Genomic DNA, 9591 nt, shown 5'->3' on the forward strand with positions numbered 1-9591 from the left:
CAGTTGAAGCGGAGTTGAAGGGGAGCGATTTAACTGCCATTCCCGCCTAGTTCGCCTTTTCTCATTTACAAGTTTCTCTATTTCATTATTGATGATCTTTCTAAAACCAACTGATTTATTGTTTCTTTTTGGTGTTGCCAGTACAGCTGTATTAGTTATTAGGTCATTAATTTCTCTTATATTTTCATCAATGTCTCTTTCTGTATTTATTTTGCAATCAATATTGATATGGCTGCTGATTTATTTTCAATACTTCAATCAGTTAGTTTTATATGATGTTAGAGAAACTTTTGGCTAAATATCATGGGCTGTTCGTATAACTTTATTAGTACAAGAGGATGATCGGATGATAAGTCTGTACATGTATCAGCTGTCATAAGCGATCTATCTATATCTAAGATTTAGTATGCCCATATTCTTGGCAGTTAGTACATTGCACCGGACCGTTTCTTTTATGTGGTTCTTCCACAGTTACTCTACGATGCCGCAAGTATTTCAGATTGTATATAGGATGGGTCTCATTTTTTTTAAGTTGATTCGAATTCGGCAACAGTTCAATTTTAAATATTGGCTGTGGTAGTTTGTTTCTATTAATTATATTTACAACTGTTTTAATTCCAAAACCGCATTCTTCCAATGCTTCTTTGACTTCAATAGTGTCTACGGCGGACTCTATACTCTTGATTACAACAACTAGGCCCTTAGAGCTCTTCCGTTGATACTAATAATAATTCTTGTTTTTATTTGACAAAAATTTCCATAAAACTTTTTTCAGGCTAGGACTGAATTTTTGTTTCATTTTTTGTTTTTCAAAGGCACTGTATGAAAATTGTTACTACCTACAAATTTACTTAATTCAGCAACAAGAGCATTACTGCTACGCTCGCGCAAATATATTGAAGGTGGTTTGGCATTGACGACTGTGGTGGTACCCTTCGCATCGTCGTCTGAACCATTGCGATGGCAAATTTTTAAAACTTCCGTTTTATTTTTATTTGTGTGTAGCCTTGAAATTTTTTAGGATTGACGAATGACTTTGAAGGACTTAATTTCCTTTTTATATTGACGTGGCGGGCAATGCCTGTTTGTACAGACGTGCCGTTTTTATTACGTTCTCATCTTGCGTTGTGATTAGTTAGCTGCGCGCTTGCTGGTACCTGCGGACTGGTTACTGTGAGCGCATTGTTGTTTTCTGCTGCTTCTGCTGACTGCGTTCTTAGCTGCGTTCCCTTTTCTGCTGATCGTAGCGATGACTCATCATCGCCGTTACCCTTTTTATTGCCAGTAGTTATTACTGTTGACGAGGAGTGTCGTCTCGCAGCGGAGAGAAAACAGGCTGCCTACTTCGCAACGTTACGATTGACCACAACACGTGCGGGATGGGATAGATACCAAGAGTTGAAGTGGGAAGCGAGACGCATTTGTAGACAGAAAAAGAAGGAGACCGAAAAGCGTGAGTACGAAGAGCTTGATAAGCTGGCCGACAGGGGTAATGCTCGAAAATTTTACGAAAAAATGCGGCGGCTTTTTCAAGATTTTATTAAACCCCCAAAGGTGATCATGTTTTGTTAGATATGGAGACATAAATTGCTGAATGGCACTGAATGCACAACAGAGGCGAACCCGATTCCCCAATCGATGACGATGGAGCAGACGTTCCATTACCCGACCATGAATTTGAATAGCAATTGATGAAAAACAACAAAGCGGCAGTTGCATTTGCCACAGTATTCAAACACGGCGGCGAAGAACATTAGCATCAGCTTCTTTGCAAAATTGGTCGGACGAGAGGTGCCCAACGTTTTGAAGTGTTATGCCCAATCCATAAAAAAGGAGCTATAATCTGCGCCAACTACCGTGGCATTAGCCTTGAACATCGCATATAAGGTTCTATCGAGCGTATTGTGTGAAAGAATGCCACCGTGACAACTGATTGGTTATCAGTGAGGCTTTTATGGAAAATCAACAACCGACCAGATATTCACCATGCGCCAAATCTTGAAAAAGTGAAAGATGAATCGACACACACCACCTCTTCGTCGATTTCAAAGCTGCTTTCGACAGCACGAAAAGGAGCTGCCTTTATGCCGCGATGTCTGAATTTGGTATCCCCGCAAAACTAATACGGCTGTGTAAACTGACGTTGAGTAACACGAAAAGCTCCGTCAGGGAATCGGGAAGGACCTCTCACCACATACCACACAAACATTTCTTCGTAGAGAAAATATGATTTAGAACTAAATAGCGATATTACCATCTTTTATAAGAGTGTACATTGCGTATGCCGATGATATTGATATCGTTCAACACCCGCGCCGTTGGTTCTTCCACAGCAAAATAAATGGGTCTGGCAGTGAACGATGCAGCAAGTATTTCAGATTGTATATAGGATGGGTCTCATTTTTTTTTAAGTTGATTCGAATTCGGCAACAGTTCAATTTTAAACATTGGCTGTGGTACTTTGTTTCTATTAATTATATTTGCAACTGTTTTAATTCCAAAACCGCATTCTTCCAATGCTTTTTTGACTTCACTAGTGTCTACGGCGGACTCTATACTATTGATTACAACAACTAGGCCCTTAGAGCTCTTCAGTTGATACTAATAATAATTCTTGTTTTTATTTGACAAAAATTTCCATAAAACTTTTTTCAGGCTATGACTGAATTTTTGTTTCATCTATGTACTATATTGCCTTTTTTCAAAGGCACTATATGAAAATTGTTACTACCTACAAATTTACTTAATTCAGCAACAAGAGCATTACTGCTACGCTCGCGCAAATATATTGAAGGTGGTTTGGCATTGACGGCTGTGGTGGTACCCTTCGCATCGTCGTCTGAACCATTGCTTAGTATGGCAAATCTGTTGCCATTTAAAACTTCCGTTTTATTTTTATTTGGTGTGCCGCCTTGAAAATTTTTAGGATTGACCGATGACTTTGAAGGACTTAATTTCCTTTTTATATTGACGTAGCGGTCAATGCCTGTTTGTACAGACGGGCCGTTTTTATTACGTTCTCACCTTGCGTTGTGATTAGTTAGCTGCGCGCTTGCTGGTACCTGCGGACTGGTTACTGTGAGCGCATTGTTGTCTTCTGCTGCTTCTGCTGACTGCGTTCTTAGCTGCGTTCCCTTTTCTGCTGATCGTCGCGATGACTCATCATCGCCGTTACCCTTTTTATTGCCAGTAGTTGTTATTATTGTTGGGTCGACAAAGCTGAAGTAGGCATTTAAGGAATGCCTACGGCCTTGCTGCTGAGGCTGCGAAGCACTCATTATTTTTATTTTTGTTTTGTTTTTTTTTTTTATATATTTGTTTTGTGCACTATTTGTTTATATTATTACTAACAGTTTGTGTGAACCGATTTTTATTCGATTGTTTGTTTTTATCTTATTATTTTTATTTGTTTACTTTTGCAAAATTTGAATACACGGAGCGAATTACAAAACACCTCCGTATACCTTGAACGCTAAAGTATTGTATTAAGGATAAAAATAATCCTATGTCCGTCCATAAATAAAACATAAAATTGGTTGGAAATTTTATGTTTATGGCTCTATAAGTCGTCGTTTGAGCACCATCTGACTGTTTCCCTAATAGGAAACATTATCAGTTAGATAACTATTGTGAACTAATTAGACCCTCAGTAGTATTTTAAGATGGAGATAAAAACCTTTAAAAGGTTATCTACAGGTTCACGTACAGCAAGGTGGACGGCGAGGGTGCACTGAAAATAGCACTTCTTAGCGCTCAAATGAAAATGACGATATCACTTTTTGTTATTTTCGTGTTCATCGTGACATCCTACGTTAAGCAATGGCTCTAATGCATTTGGCTGAAGCACTTCATCAGGATTTGTCAATGAAGTACAAATGAAATAAAATTACACCTGTTTTCCATATAAGAAAATTTTAAATTCCTTTTTCCTGTTTTGTTTTACAACACACAAATCAAACACCAATGAAGTTATTTGAAGAAAACTTTGTACAAAGAGTCATGACATCCAGCTTGTCGAAATGGTTGACCGAAATCGGAATATAACTTACCCCACAGATACTAAATATATGGACTTAAGTGCAAATTGTCTACTTTTTACTGAAAATGTCATTCAATCTCTAAAATATAAAAAAAGGTTTTTGGTTCCCATAGCCCTCGTATACTTCATAATGATTTTCAGAGTCTGGTCAATACTTTTCCTAGCCTCCAAACCCACTTCTGGTTAACTTTATACCGCATACAGCGGTCAAGATGTAAGATGTCATTATGAAATACGGAGATGATTTATTTCTAATAACAATACGTTCTTGTACTAAAAATTACTAAAATAAGGTAGTCCCATAAACTAAAAATAAGAATTTTTAAATATCTAGTTGAATTTATACTGATCTGTGAGTTTTCTTACTAATCTAATGATAGATATAAATGATACAATTACGCACCATTTGCACACATAAAGAAGGAATAGTGTCACTTTAAATTTTACATTTTCTATTAAACCTGGCATTGGACAAATTACACTTTTACATTAAATACAAAATAACAATAACAAATACAAATAACTGTGGATTGCTATTGCCAAGGTGTAGAAAAGTGCCGTTATATCATAACGTACAGTTCTAGAAAAGATTATAGTTTTCGCAAAGGAGTTTGTAGAGCAATTAACCGGCCTTTGCTCGATTAAAGAGCTAATTTAGATTCACAAAAAATTAAAACTTATTTTACTACATTAATTCTTAATCGAAAAGAAATCGAGTTGGAAATAGAATGCAACTCGGCGCGTTGTTGTTCAGGCTGTAAATTTAAGTGCATTGATAAAATAGTAAACAGCTGATGAATTTAATCATTAGAAAAACTTCAAAAACGAGTATAACAACTGATTGTAATCAAGCCGATCGTTAATCGAGTAGCTGACTGTTCGAAAGGCAAAACCTGGTTTCTCAATTATAATATTAATGTATACATACAGTACGATTCAGTTAAAGTGGAGTGTTTGGGATACAGTTAAAACATGGTGTGTGTTACAGTTTCAGTGTAAATTCTTTTTCAATTTTAAAGGTAAAAAGAAGATCACATACACGTGTACGGTCGAATGGTCGAATGGTTGAAAGATTTGCAGTATCAATCGAACTAAAAATAAAACTATATTAATCGATAAAAGTTAACTTTGAGTGTAGTGATATAAAATGTCGATGGGGGAAAGTGATTTAAGTGAGAATTCTGTTTCTGTAAAACCCAACAAAATGGCATTCCTTTTATCATATACAAAAGACATAGTTTCATATTTTTGCATTCAAATACAGGGTGGCGCACGAATAATGCCACAAAAACAGACCCTAATCACTTTTTTAATTAATGCAATACATTTCTTTTTTAATTCAAAAGCTAATTGTATTTATTAACTTTTAAACAATCAATTATTATATATATAACTAATATCACGATTTTCTAATCCGGCTGACTTTGCTCCACATGATTGGTGATGGTATATCCGTACCTATTTTAATGAAACAAATAAACAAATAAAAACAAAAAATATATGAAATCGGATCGTACTACGCCCAACCAAAAATAATAACTTCCACCGGACTTTGGCCCCATATAACAAACACATAACATCCGTGTAACTTTACTTCGTATGATTGGTGATGGTATGTCAGGTACCTTAAATAATCTCAGAGGTCATATTATTGGTATGTAGCATGTTAAACGTATGTAGTATTGGCAAAAATATATCAAATTTGGTGGTAATATAGAGCAACCCAACTCCCATAATATATGTATGTCGGTCAGGATGTCTAGATGTTGTTTGTACCTTAAGGTAGTTTTTTGACTTTAATTCATGCAAGTTCCAAGCATATAAAATGTTCGGTTAAACTGGCCCCTTCTTATTATTTGAAAATTGTCAATTTACAAAGCCGTGCTAAGAAATTTACCTTACATCACACAAGTTGATGTATAATCGAATCAAGTCACAAGTCTTAAGAATGTGTTATACACATGAGTAAGTAGTGTACGTCTTCTTCGTCGATTTCAAAGCTGCTTTTGACAGCAGCTGAATTTGGTATCCTTAAAAAACTAATACGGCTGAATGAACTGACTTTGAGCAATACCAAAACCTCAGTCAGGATCAAAAAGGACCTCTCTGAGCCGTTCGGCAGCAAACGGGGTTTCAGACAAGGCAACTCCCTATCGTGCAAGAAGTCGCAATCTATTCCTGGAGAAAATAATTCGAGCTGTAGAGCTGAATAGAGAAAGAACATTCTTCTATAAGAGTGTACAGCTGCTGGCGTACGCCGATGATATTGGACTCAACAACTCAGCTGTCTGTTCTGTTTTCACCATACTGGATAAGAAAGCGAGGCAAATGGGTCTGGTAGTAAAGAAAGGCTAGACGAAATAACTTCTGTCATCAAACAAACAATCGTCGCACTCGCGACTTGGCTCCAATATCTTGCTGACAGTCATAACTTCGAATTCTTAGATAATTTCGTCTATCTTGGAACCAAGACTTACACCAAAAACAACGTCAGCCTCGAAGTCCGAAGAATAATAAGTCTTGTCAACAAGTACTACTTCGGACTGAGTAGGCAGTTGCGAAGTAAAGTCCTCTCTCGACAAACAAACACCAAACTTGGTGACTATGGTGACAAGCATGAACGATGAAAACATCTGATGTGTGCGATAGAATCGAAGATCCACAACGCTTTGGAAACGGCGAATATTATGTCATCCGAATAGATGAAAATACTCCTGCTGTAAGAGACCAGGGGCTAGCAGGAGCGGGCTACACTAGGAATCTCAAATTGGCGCCAAAAAGCGAAAAGAAACAACGACTGACGCGTTTGTAACCTCAGCTATAACCGCGTAAACGGTGTTTACGTCAATAAGGAAAGAAATAATGCTAGTGTATTAGGTTGCATTTTGTATATACGAGTATAATTCACTCAGCTTAACATAGCATATATGTAGATATTATATATGTATTAAGTACTTACTTATTATATAGAACTATATCCGGACGCCAGATGTGATCCGAAGGGACGTGCAGCATGTGCACCCCTCCATATTCTTTAGGTTCCCATCTTAATTTGTAGTCGTACCAAGACTGAAAAAATTTATTACATATAAAAACTTGTTATTCGTTTTTTTCGGTGAGAAGGCTAAAGGTTGAGTCATTAAAAACTATAATTTACTCTGTACATGAAGAATCACGAATTTTTTCGCAGGCCATGCATATTCTATTTTTGATTTTTTTATTTGGAGTGTTTTGGTTCATCTTCGATTTTTGGTTAGTCCAAAGAGCCTGTATAGAATTTTTTGTGAAAGACAAAACTAAGTGCGCGAGCACTGTTGTATTCCACAGACCTGTTCCCCTGTTATTATTTTTTGTTCCCTAAACTAAAGAGATTCATGAAAAGACTACGGTATTCGACAATTGAAGAGATAAATACTGCATCGAAGAAGGAGCTAAATGAGTTTTTAAGTGCTTAGAGGATTGGAAAAAACGCTGGCTGAAGTGCAATCTGATATATCTGCGGCAAAAAAAATATACATCAATAAATAAACACTGTCTTAAGAAATGTTTGTAACGCCTATAAATAATCGACATATACCATATATAGAGTTGTGTACAATAAAAAACTAACTATTATTTACTTAAAAGAGTATACAGTTTATTATACTTTATCGCTTAGATTAGATACCGTAAATCAGTTTACACTGAGAAAAATGTTAACAATATTTTAATATACAATATAACAAAACGGTTAATAACGAAAAAAATCAAAATACACCTACAGGAGCTACGCGCTTAAAACAGGTGTGACCCAGAAACCTTTTACGGAGGTTTTGAAGATTGGCCGTCTTTCCGGGACATGTCCTTCCAGAACATGTTCACGGGCCTGTACATAAACCATCCTAAATTATCGAAAGCGCAAAAGTTGTATCACCTCAGATACAAAACCAAAGGTCAAGCAGGCGTAATAGTCACACAGTTCACCCTTAATGACGACAATTTCAATTTGGCTTTGGAAGCACTGAAAGCTAAATATGAAAACCAAAGAATACTGATCGATAAACAAGTAACGACACTAATGAACTTGCCAAAAATCATCACACGAATTTTTCAGAGTGCCGACGCTAAAAATTTCTAACCTGTATTAACATAAAGAAGGTCAAAATACTTTAGGCAATAAACGGTTTCAAATTGTTTAAATCTCTGCGTATGGACGGTATTTTTCCAAACATGATGCAGACTATTTCAACAGCGCTCGTAACGTACGTATACGTATGATATTGATAACTATATAAATGTAAAAAGGAAATCAAATGCAATTAAATCAGCGGTGAATACCAAAAAATTTCAAACAGGCACGGCATATGGTAAAAGCCAGAAATTGTTAATGGCAAAAGATTTGCCTTACTGAGCAAAGAGCCTATGCTGATGCAAAAGATACCACCACAGTCGTGAATGCCAAACACCCTCCAATCAATTTGCGTGAGCGGAGCTCAAATGCGCTTGTCTCAAAACAATTTTCACATAGTGCCCTTGAAAAAGGTAACATATATATATGAAACAAAAATTCAAACTTGCACTGAAAAAAGTTTCATGGATGTTGTCAAATGCTTCTCAAATAATAACAAGAATTACTACTCTTACCAACTGAAGAGCTCGAAAGGGCTAGTAGTTGTCATAAAAGGTATAGAGTCTTCGGTACACTCTAATGATGTCAAAGAAGCAATGGAAAAAAAGGTTTTATATTAAATCGGTGGTAAACATTTTTAACAGGAACAAAGTCTCTCGACCAATGTCTAAAATAGAATTGATGCCAAATTCTACCAAACTTAACAAAAACTACACAACCTAAAATAACGGTCCCATCGCAGAATTACCGTTTAGAGACCAAACAAAAGAAATGGTCTAGTACAATGCACAAACTGTCGAGAGTAAGGATACACGAAATCATATTGCACCCTAAGCAGTGTCTGCGTGGTGTGTGGTGATTTTCATTCCTTATCGAAATGTGCTCTTAAGAAAGAGGATTTAAATAAAAAATCTCGTAATTGTGGGGAGAAATCACACCGCAAACCATAGGAGTTGCCCTATATATAAAGACTTAAAAACGGAATTCATGCACGTCGTACTCAAATGGTAAATATTCTTTCTAGCAAAAATATGAAATCCCTGACCATGTTTCAAAACCGGGTACTATTAGAAATAATGCTAGACAATGGAACTATGCAAATGTGGTGAAAGACAACACTGCACAAATGCAATTGCCCCAAAACCAACCAAATGGAAGCGTTGAAACTATGATTTTCAACTTGACCCAATGTGTGACACAATTTATGTCTACAATGCAAAACAGGATTCAAAAGATAATCAAATCACATAACCGAATGTTGCAAACTCTTTTGAGTAAAAAATTAGTTTATTGAACATTTTTATAGGGAATGCTAACGGTGTTAATCAACATAAATTGAACTTATTAGATTTCTTGATGAAAATAATATAGATGTTGAAAAATTCTCAAGCGTTTTGAGAAGCGATAACTTGGGAATGCGCGAACAAAAGTCAATGCCTAATTC

The 9591-nt window shown here is 36.2% G+C and overlaps 1 protein-coding gene across 2 annotated transcripts in view; it reads right to left on the minus strand.

Moving 5' to 3' along the window:
* The window catches only part of LOC126764111 (uncharacterized), a 340586-nt gene that overhangs the window by 250226 nt on the left and 80769 nt on the right, over positions 1-9591 (minus strand). The window contains exon 1 of one of the 2 annotated variants that reach the window (XM_050481906.1): positions 6999-8743. The exons of the other annotated variant lie outside the window; for it this stretch is intronic. The gene's annotated coding sequence lies outside the window, so the exon portion shown is untranslated. Of the gene's footprint in view, positions 1-6998; positions 8744-9591 lie in introns of those variants that run through there. 2 annotated transcript variants of the gene reach the window in all.

Source organism: Bactrocera neohumeralis, unplaced genomic scaffold, assembly GCF_024586455.1.
Source record: "Bactrocera neohumeralis isolate Rockhampton unplaced genomic scaffold, APGP_CSIRO_Bneo_wtdbg2-racon-allhic-juicebox.fasta_v2 cluster09, whole genome shotgun sequence".
In the NCBI taxonomy this organism is placed as follows: domain Eukaryota; kingdom Metazoa; phylum Arthropoda; class Insecta; order Diptera; family Tephritidae; genus Bactrocera; species Bactrocera neohumeralis.